Source organism: Oratosquilla oratoria, chromosome 44, assembly GCF_046742065.1.
Source record: "Oratosquilla oratoria isolate Oo_2021 chromosome 44, ASM4674206v1, whole genome shotgun sequence".
Lineage (NCBI taxonomy): Eukaryota > Metazoa > Arthropoda > Malacostraca > Stomatopoda > Squillidae > Oratosquilla > Oratosquilla oratoria.
In genome coordinates, this window is record NC_134820.1 from 5,485,227 (window position 1) to 5,497,645 (window position 12,419).

The following is a 12,419-nucleotide window of genomic DNA, read 5'->3' on the forward strand; positions in this document are numbered from 1 at the left end:
AGAGAGAGAGAGAGAGAGAGAGAGAGAGAGAGAGAGAGAAGAGAGAGAGAGAGAGAGAGAGAGAGAGAGAGAGAGAGAGAGAGAGAGAGAAGTCAAGAGAGAGTGGAAAGAGAGAGAGAGAGAGAGAGAGAGAGAGAGAGAGAGAGAGACAGACAAGAGAGAGAGAGAGAGAGAGAGAGAGAGAGAGAGAGAGAGAGAGAGAGAGAGAGAGAGAGAGAGAGAGAGAGAGAGAGAGAGAGAGAGAGAGAGAGAGAGAGAGAGAGAGAGAGAAGTCACCCACATGCTGAAGACTTGGTCACTGAGAAAAGGATGGAAGCCTGAAGTAGTGAAACATGAACTTTGAAACAAAGGAGGGAAAGAGAAAATCTGCAGCGAAGCAGAAATAAAATGGCTGAAACGAAAACACTAGAGTGAGGGAAGAAAAACAACATACATTTTTAGAAAGCTGCATTCCTGTTGTGTAAGAAAAACACATGCATTTTTTGATAGCATAGAAAAGGCGGACAAAATTCACAGGGAATATTCAAACAATGTCTGTGGATGTACACGAGACTGAAAGGAATGATTTACTTGAAACAATATTTTTTTTATTTATTTTGAATCTCTCTCCTCAAGAAAAGAAGGATGGAGGCATATATAGAACTGTAAAAGTATTATTATCTATTTTTGTGCAAGTAACATAAGCTAACAAATTCTAATTCTGGCATTAATTTTTTAAATAAAATAAGTGATTAGTTAATAAGAAGAACATATTTTCTTCCTGAACACAAGATATGAAATAACAAAAGAGGAAACATTATAATTATTGGTAGTGATTTATGACAAGTGGGAAAGATTTGAAATATTTAACAAAGCTAATAAGAAAATAAGGAAGCTCGCTGGCTTAGCGGGTCAGGGCGTCGTTACTTTCGGCTAAGGTCGAGGGGATGGCGGCTCGAATCCTGCCACCGGCGAAGTTGAACCAAGGGCATAGATAATTAAATTCTACGTTATAAAGCTCTCTGCGAAGGGCACCGTCCTAGCCTTCTGATAGGGGTGAGTTTGTGACGTTAAACCATATTATATCATTAAGAAACTAACATTTATCGTTCATCACATGTTCAATCAAGAGAGAAACTACGCCGTCAGTTTCAGTCAGGAAAATTAGAACAAACTACCTTGAATGAACTGGATGTAATAGCAATAATAAAAAAAAATTAAGAGCAAACACTACTTATGTACGTAGCTTTTATTGAATGTACATTGTTGTGTATATAAAAAGTTTCCAATAAAGGCATCATTCTCAAAAAGTATTTATTCTGTTAAAGTAGTCGCCAGTTGCCATTTTAAAACATGGATCAATCTTAAGATTTAGTATGACAGACACAGATGGCGCAATGCCTTCTCCATCATTTTACATTTTTGGCAGACAAAAAAAAAATATATATATATATATATATAAATAAATAAATTAAGAAGAAGAAGAAGAAGAAGAAGAAGAAGAAGAAGAAGAAGAAGAAGAAGAAGAAGAAGAAGAAGAAGAAGAAGAAGAAGAAGAAGAAGAAGAAGAAGAAGAAGAAGAAGAAGAAGAAGAAGAAGAAGAAGAAGAAGAAGAAGAAGAAGAAGAAGAAGAAGAAGAAGAGGAAGAAGAAGAAGAAGAAGAAGAAGAAGAAGAAGAAGAAGAAGAAGAAGAAATAAAATAAATAAATCAACGAATGAATGAATGAATGAGTCAATCAATCAAATAAATAAATAAATAAATAAATAAATAAATAAATAAATAAATAAATGAATAAATGAACAAATAAATAAGTAGATAAAATAGATAAACAGATAAATAAATAAATAAATAGATTAATAGATAAATAGATAAATAAATAAATAAATACGTAAATACATAAATAAATAAATATATAAATAAATGAATAAATGAATAAATGAATAAATGAATAAATGAATAAATGAATAAATGAATAAATGAATAAATGAATAAATGAATAAATGAATAAATGAATAAATGAATAAATGAATAAATGGACAAATGAACAAATGAACAAATGAATAAATGAATAAATGAATAAATGAATAAATGAATAAATATATGAATAAATGAATAAACAAAAATAAATAGATAAAGAAATAAATAAATAAGTAAATAAATATATATATAATAAATAAGTAAATAGATAAATAAACAAATAGATGTATACGCCTCATATACATGACGAGTAGTATCGCCCAGTCATATAACCCACTTCCTCACTCACTGTCCGCAGACAGTCAAGCATCAAACGCTGACCTAAACGCTCCTCTCAAACTTGCCGAGTCAACATTACGTGCTCGTGTGAACAGCACTGTCAACCACCAAACGACACACACACACAGACGAACACACGCGATCAATCTAGCAGCCACCCAGTACTGACATACGATATTACGTATACTGACGGTCCTACCCTGGATATATAATCAACATGTATGGTAGTAGACATCAATACGTAATTAATGCAGTTGCCCCACCCATGTGGGACAACAAAATAATAAGAGATTAATGTTAAGATCACGATTAAAGGTAACTCAAGAACTTGTCCATTCAGCACTTCCGTTGAACAAAAAGTAGATGCACCAGAGAGCAGACGGTCGGTTCTTGTGACGTGCCCTAGTGTTAAGACTGTGTAACAGAGTGTAACTAAGTATCTTAAAGTGTGAAGAATAAAGAACAAAACTAAAAATGTGTGTGCAAGTAACCCCTTTCTGAGATGATGTAACGACCCCGTTACATCTTGTGTCTACAAGTAACGCTCGATGGAGATCATGTAACGATACCGTTACACTCATCCCGTTACATCACTGCTGGCAGCTTATCCCGCAACCCATCTTCTCCGAAGAGACTACGGTGTTCTATAAAGAATAAACCGCTCTCCACGAACAAGAACTTAGTTCACACTACACAATCCAGGGCAATCGTCACAACAGATTCCACACTACTAAAATCAAGAATATCAAGGTAACATAAAATTCTTCCACTTAATTCCAATATATTCCGTAATAATAACCATACATTACCCATTCAAACCATCCCTGATACTCGCTTTGTCTCCCTTTCCATAACATGCGAGCATAATTCATCCGCCCCAGAGGATTCACACCGGCTGCGCACAGACCCGCGTAACAGCCACCTCATCCCCCCAGACAGCATACCCACCTTCCACATCAACCACCCAACCTCTTTCACCGAACGTTGCCTTCGACCACTCCAATTGCAACGTCAGCAACACCACTCCCTGCCGGACATTGGCATACCACTTGATTCAGCTCAAGGTATCAAGGTAACCATTATACCTTCAGATACCCACGTGCCCAACGCACGTAAACCTTACTCTATACCATCTCTATATACAAAATATATATTAATTCCACATTTATTAAATTTATAAATATTTGGTTTCTCTCCAAATAGAAACTTTATGTACACCCTTTTCTTTTGGTTATCATACCTTTCTCATAATTCAACCAGTAGCTCTCATGATTATATGTTTCAACACTAATTATATTTTGCCTAATTTTTAAAACAACATATATTTATATATGCAATAACTTTTACTAGATTTGACTATTACATAATATCACATTCATATGCATTCTTCCAGTTAAGTAATTCTTGTTTAAACTATATATATTTATATATATACAATAACCTTTAATTGCTTTCACTACGTATTACCCATTTATATTTATATAGAACTTATACATTTTTATCAATGTAACCTATTTTACTGCTGTAAATTTTTTTATGACAACCATAATTAATTCTATTATAAGTATAATATCACAATAATTAACTCCTTACTATAGCATATTATTTCCACATTTTATTATTATTATATGTATATATATATTTTTATGATTTTACATATGCAATCCTGTTATACTGTATAACCTTATGACAACCATAGTTAATTCTATTATAAGTATAATATCACAATAATTAACTCCTTACTATATCATATTTCCACATTTTATTATTATTATATGTATATATATTTTTTTATGATTTTACATATGTAATCCCATTATACTGTATAACCGTTGACACCCTATACCCCCCCTCCCTTATCTAAGCATAACATATTACCCCTTAGTTACTGCATACCAAATACCTCTAATTTAACTATTTTAAAATAGACCACCCACCTCACCTAACTATTAAGTAATACATGCATCTCTAGTTAACCACTAACATGGCAACAGGAACGAGAAGCAAATTCAAAAAAGCGCTAGAAACCATCCTCTCTAAATCTCAAGAGGAAAACCCATCAAGCAACTCAAAAATAGACAAAGACAATCCAGATCCTCACCAATTAAATCCACAGGTTGACATTACCACAAAGTCCTTAGACCATAACCGCCCACTTACCCCCGACCACGACGCCCCTAAGGCAGGTACCCTTACAATCCCTCTTTATGAGAATGATATCTTAGCATTTTTTAACCAACCCTCTCAAAAAGACCCCTTTCACCCCTCACAACTACAACCACCCATTCCTCCCATCCAGCCAAATATGCAAACTACACCTCCTATAAGCCATAATCAGTTCAAACCCCATATCCCAACACACAATACCTCCCCTCACATTCAGCCACAGAACCAACCCTCTCAAATAGACCCCTTTCACCCCTCACAACTACAACCACCCATTCCTCCCATCCAGCCAAATATGCAAACTACACCTCCTATAAGCCATAATCAGTCCAACCCCCATATCCCAACACACAATAACCCCCCTCCCATTCAGCCACAGTACCAAAACTTCCCCTTTCCTTCTCCCCATACCCCATCTGGTCAAGCCACCTCCACACCATACCACCAACCACCACCTAACCTTCCTCCAAACCCACAATATTATCCTTACCCACAACCTCAACCAACAATAATTAACAACTATCAAACCATTACCCCCCTCACAGAAATCCCAACCTTTTTCCAAGATAGTGGATTATCCATTAATGACTTCTTGACAGCATGTGACCTGTTTTTCTCAAAAAACCAACACTACTCTGACTCGGATAAAATTAATTTGTGCCGTCAGAAAATAGACCCATCTGACATTTGCCGTTCAAAGGCTAGGATGCTAGACAGTTTAGTTGCATGTGGAATCACATATCAAGAATATAAACATCACCTTCTAAATGTCTTTCACAACAAACAAACAATCAACATCACCTTCCTTCTCACTTTCCTCAATAACACTAGAGTCCAACCACATTCCGTTACGAACATTATGAATTTCGTAGCAAACGGAATTAAAGAAGTCAGAGAGGACCTGGAGAATAACTCTCCTTGGATCCACACTGACCAATTTGGTCAAAAGGTCATGACCACAAAAAAACTTACTAACATTCTTTGAGATAGGTTTCTATCTCTCCCAACTCCCTCCAAAGTGTTTAAAGGAAGCCTCCAAAAGGGAACTAAACACTAGAAACCCTCTAGCTTATACCTATATCTTAGACATCATCAATGCTTGCAATGTATCCTTATCCACCCCCCACTATCTCCCCAGACTAAATATCCTTCAGTCACAGCAGCCCCCTCCACCAATCAAGGACAACCTTCTAAGTGGTGCTCCTACCATTCATCACCCAGTCACAACACTAGAGACTGCATACAAAAACAACAAATGCAAACACAGGCACCACGCCACCCTATCCCTTGCTCAGTTCATGGAACCATTTCCCACACCAATGCCCAGTGTCGAACACAGCAACAACAATACCCGCAGGTACAACACCACCCCATCCCTTGCTCAGTTCATGGTACTACCTCCCATACAGATGCGCAATGCAAGGTGCAATATCAAACCATACAAGTTCCACCCCCCTCTAAACCTCCACTCCTACCTACACCAACACATCCAAACAAATACTGCAGCCTACACAAAACAACAACTCACTCCAACGAAGAATGTTACCTACAGAAATCACAACCACAACCTCACCAGAGAACTAACAAACCGTTCACCACCTCTCGACAAACAGCTCCCTCCCACACAACACGCACAACTCAACACCGATTGGGGGAACGTGTACCAGCCTCACGCACCAAACCACCATAGGAATATCTCACACACAACACAACTACGTCACCCTAAAAGTGACTTTAGATCAACTCACATTTGACATGATGGTTGATACAGGAACAAACCTGAACATCATCCCAAGAGCTCTCTATGAAGCATTAAATGACCCACCCCAAATTCAATTTTCCAATATGGAAGGACTCCTAATAGAAGGGAGCACCATTTCTCTACACGACACTATAGACTTAAACATAGAAGTCAACAACTTCCAAGTAGGTTTCACACCTTTCCACATAGCTGACGAATGGAGTCTCGATCAACAAGGTATAATAGGATTAAAATCATTGAGGACATGGACAACTATTATAGACCTAGACAAAAATGACATCTCCTTCTCAGATGTGAATGATGAGCCAACTGTCACTGAGACACCCGACTCAGACACACAACCTCTCTCATGTCTCCCTTCCTCAAATACTCCAATTCCAACTAACAGCTATTCCTTCCGACCACCCCATATGTCACCTCAAAGGCATTGATGTCTAACACAGTCATCATTCCCCCTAGACATTCCATGACTGTCCCACTATTCATACCCAGAGCAATCGGACATCAGGACGCCATAATTGACTCAGAAACGTCTAGACTTACCAACATCTCAATTGAACACTCTTGGGACATAATCCAGGAAAATAGAACGGCCTTAGCCATGTTAACTAACCTCTCAGACCAACACCGTAAAATCAGGAAGAATACTAACATTTGTACAGTCCACCTCCATAATTCCCCTATCCAGGAACCACTCCCTCAACACATCAACCCAGTAAGACCAACACAACCCCTCACCGCTATCAATCCAGACCAAATCATAACATCAGCTGACGGAGAAATTCATAACGAGCTATTAGCTCTCCTACAGAGGAATAGATCAGCTGTCGCCTTAGAAGGTGAACCACTAGGCAAATGTGATATAATCAAACATCACATCCAAATTCCCCATAACACCCCCCCTTCCTACACCCCCGCTTACCGCATACCTCACAGTAGGAAATCCCAAGTCAATAGCAGTGTACAAGAAATGATACACCAAGGCGTAATTTCCCATTCAGACTCCCCATGGAACAGTCCCCTCTTTTTGGTCCCTAAGAAAGACGGAACCTTACGCCCTGTTGTGGACTTTAGGAAAGTCAACCACCTCACTCAATCTGACCCACACCCCCTCCCCGCCATGCAAGATGTACTACAAGGCATTGGCAACGGGAATACAGTATTTTCCACTATCGACCTTAAGTCTGCCTTCTGGCAAGTGGAATTATCTGATGAATCTAAACCCGTAACTGCATTCTCCACTGATAAAGGACATTTTCAATTTGAATGTATGCCCTTTGGCCTCAAGAATGCCCCCTCAACCCAACAACGGTTGATGACCCGCATATTCAGTGACATGATAGGAGTCTCATTATTCGTCTATTTAGACGACCTCATTATATATAGTCCCACAGAAAGAGACCACCTTAACACTTTAGAGATTGTCATCAAACGTCTCAAATATACGGGGTTAAAGATTCAATTAAGGAAATGTAGATTCCTCATGAAGGAACTCAACTTCCTAGGCCATAAAGTGGATGCAAAGGGGATTCACACAAACACAGATAAAATAGATACAATAAACAATTTCCCAACCCCCAGAAACACAAATGAAACACGAAGTTTCATAGGGTTAGCCTCATACTACAGACATTTCATTCACAATTTTGCACACATAGCTTCCCCCCTAACCAAATTCACAAGGAAAGGCGAACCATTTCAATGGTCAGAAACAGAACAACAAAGTTTCGACACACTGAAACACTCTCTGACCACAGCCCCTGTACTAGTCTTCCCTGACATGAAGAAAGAATTCTTTCTTTACACAGACGCCTCCTCTAAAGGAATAGGCGCAGTCCTACAACAGAAAGATGACAATGGCAAAGAGCACCCCATAGCCTACGCAAGTAGAGTCCTCAATAAAGCTGAAAGTAACTACTCAACTACACACAAAGAAGGACTTGTAATCATATGGGCACTAAAACACTTTAAATACATCATTTTAGGCTACAAGATTACCATACTAACAGACCACCAACCCCTAGTCTATCTTTTTAACTCCAAAGACTTACATGGGAGAGTTGCTAGATGGAAAGCAATTCTCCTTGATTACGATCCCAAGATCGTATACTTAGCTGGGAAAGCTAACGTAGTGGCAGATTGCCTGAGCAGACAAACCTACATCACCCCCATAACCCAAACCAAATGCATACCTATGCAAGAACTCACAGAGGAAACTGAAAGAGACCCTATATGGTCTCCAATAAAACAACATCTCCTTTCACAAACCCCCGTACAGTCCCGACCACCTGTCCCTATAGAGGAACTCAAACTGGTCGACGGAGTCATAAGGAGAACCACTAACACCAGAGAGGTTACTGTTATCCCCAGAGCTTAGTCCCCAAGGTCCTACACATATTGCACGACAGTGCAATGGGAGGCCACTCAGGCAGAGATAAGACACTAAACACTGCTAGGCACACATATTACTGGCCTAACATGAAAAGAGATAGAACCACACACATAGATTCTTGTATAACTTGTAACCAATTCAGAGGCCCTGATCCGAAACAAATCAACATTAAAGACATCCCACTTCCTGCTGAGCCATGGGAAACACTTGGCATTGACCTACTGAAAATGCCAACGAGCCATCAAGGTTCCAACTATGTACTCACAGCAGTAGAATATTTCTCTAAATACACAATCTTAATACCACTCCAAGACAAAACAGCAGAGACTGTAGCCAAAGCCCTAGTTAACAATATCTTTTGTAGATACAACATACCACACACAATGTTATCTGACAATGGATCAGAATTTAAAAACGAGGTGATGCGCGAAATAGCACACCTCTACAACATTGACCAAACATTTGCCACTGCATACCACCCACAGGGAAATGGTCTGACTGAGCGAACAAATCGCAAGGTCCTAGAGGTTCTCAGACCCTTGGTCAACGACCTCATGGACAGTTGGGAAGATTGGCTACCACAGGTACAAGCCAGTATCAATAGCACAGTCAATTCCGCAACAAAGATGTCCCCACATGAGATCATTTTCGGCCAACCAATGCGCCTACCCTACCAAATATTCAACCAACCACCCCCACCCTTATACAACCTAGATAACCTCACACACTGCATCAAAAGAGGTATGCAAACCATTTACAAACAAGTTAGAGCAAACTTGAAAGAAGCCCAGGAAAAGACAAAGACAAAACAATACAAACGCTCAATCCCACTTGACATAACGCTTGGTGACACTGTCATGGTCAAAGACTCAACCAGGACTAACAAACTCAGACCCACGTTCTTAGGCCCCTTCACAGTCACAAGCTCACTCCCTAACAATGTTTTTCTACTAACAGATGCTTCCGATCACACAACCGTGACCATACATGGAGAGAAGCTGACCCAATCCCACTTCCCATCAACAACCCACCTACCACGACCACACATAACTCACCCAAACGCAAGTCTCATCCCATGACTCTGCGTCGACGCAACTAAACATGCACTCTAGCTCTCGCCCCTGAAGATGCAGGACGTCATGTATCTATCAGTGGAGGTTAAAATGGCCCATTTCCAATAAGAATTCCTTTCCGCATATCTAATGAAACTTCTCTACTTCCTTCCGACCACCATAACCTTAGCGAGAGCCAGATACACATATCCTCATTCACTGAGACATAACCTTCATCCTCCAAAATGAAATACATCATTAATTACCCACCTTAAACATCAACTATCTTTCAAAAAATTATTCTTAGCAACATACCTATGGACTCGATCAAAAGGTTCTCCCTTTCGGAAATCTACCCCTACCCACCCATACCTAAGGTCCCCGTTACCATCCTTCCAAGTAAAATAAACATGGTACACCTACTGAATAAATCGACTGCTCTTGACATGGACACCTTCGACCTCCATTGCCAAAAACTGCCCTATACCTCCACAGCCCTTTCACTCTTAATCATTCTCTTTATACTGGTAATATTGACCAAATTCTGTTGCACGAAGTAAAAACTTCCAAAACCTTTCAACCCCCATTCCCAATTTACTGTAAACCTAGATTAAGTTTATTCTTGTGTCTCACCCAATATCTTAAATAACATAATAATTCTTACGAGAAACTATATACATACTATGAAATAAAACAAGTGCGATGTGACACACCAAACTGACCATAGAACAGTGTTTAGAAAATGACACTCCCTACAGTGATAGTGATAAAACACATGAACGCCATAACATTTAGAAAGTGATTTCAACAGTGTTATCAAATATATAGTGAAACCTTTCATATGATATTTAATATAACATGTAAACTGGTGAGACACAACGTTACTCTTCTGAGACACAACATCGCTACCCTTATTTACAGTTCATGATCCCCCTTGGGACCTCAGATTCACTTCAGCAACAACCACATATAATCACCCAGGATTTTGTGTCTCTGAACCTTTTCTCGATGTATTACCCATATGAATACTTTTGTAAACCATGTAACCTAGGTGCCGGGAGCCACCTAACCCCAGGGGAAGAGCAATATGTATACGCTTCATATACATGACGAGTAGTATCGCCTAGTCATATAACCCACTTCCTCACTCACTGTCCGCAGACAGTCAAGCATCAAACGCTGACCTAAACACTCCTCTCAAACTTGCCGAGTCAACATTACGTGCTCGTGTGAACAGCACTGTCAACCACCAAACGACACACACACACAGACGAACACACGCGATCAATCTAGTAGCCACCCAGTACTGACATACGATATTACGTATACTGACGGTCCTACCCTGGATATATAATTAACATGTATGGTAGTAGACATCAATACGTAATTAATGCAGTTGCCCCACCCATGTGGGACAACAAAATAATAAGAGATTAATGTTAAGATCACGATTAAAGGCAACTCAAGAACTTGTCCATTCAGCACTTCCGTTGAACAAAAAGTAGATGCACCAGAGAACAGACGGTCGGTTCTTGTGACGTGCCCTAGTGTTAAGACTGTGTAACAGAGTGTAACTAAGTATCTTAAAGTGTGAAGAATAACGAACAAAACTAAAAATGTGTGTGCAAGTAACCCCTTTCTGGAGATGATGTAACGACCCCGTTACATCTTGTGTCTACAAGTAACGCTCGATGGAGATCATGTAACGATACCGTTACACCCATCACTTTACATAGATAAATAAATAAATAGATAGATAAATAAACAAATAGATAAATACAAAATAAATAATAGATAGATAAATAAATAAATAAATAAATAATAAATAAAGAAATAAATAAATAAATAAACAAATAAATAATAAATAAATAAATAAATAAATAAATAGATAAATAAATAAATAAATAAATAAATAAAAATAAATAGATAAAAAAATTAATCAATCAATAAATGAAATAAATGAATGGATGAATAAATAAATAAATGAATAAATAATCAAATAAATAAATAAATAGATAAATGAATAAATAAATGAATAAATAAATAAATAATAAATAACCATGTAAATGAATAAATAAATAAATAAATAAATAATAAACAAATATTTATATATGAAATAAATAAATAATTCAATAGATAAATAAATAATAAATAAATGAATAAATAAATAAGTAAATAAATAAATAAATAAATAAATAAATAAATAAATAAATAAAAATAAATAGATAAATAAACAAATAAAAATAAAAAACAATTAATTAATCAATCAATAAATGAAATAAATGAATGGATGAATTAATAAATAAATGAATAAATAATTAAATAAATAGATAAATGAATAAATAAATAAATAAAAAATAACCATATAAATAAATAAATAAATAAATAAATAAGTAAATAAATAAATAAATGAATAAATAAATAAATAAATAAATAAATAAATAAATAAATAAATAAATAAATAAATAAATAAATAAATAAATAAATAAATAAATAAATAAATAAATAAATAAATAAATGAATAAATAGATATATAAATAAATGAATAAATAAATATATAATTAACAAAATTTGAGGACGAAGACGTAATTGTACAACGTTTTGCTTGTTGAAACTTTTTCCAAATAAACCAGAACGTTGAATAAAGTCCACGTGGTCAAATTGCGTGGTTTTCTCTGCTAAAGCAGGCGGTAAATTCTGTCTTTGAATATTTTAAGTTCGTCCTTTTGTCTTAATAAGTTTCATGTTATTCATTATATCGTTGCTTTTTTTTTCTTCTTTACAAATAGCAAAGCATCAGGTGTTCAAAAT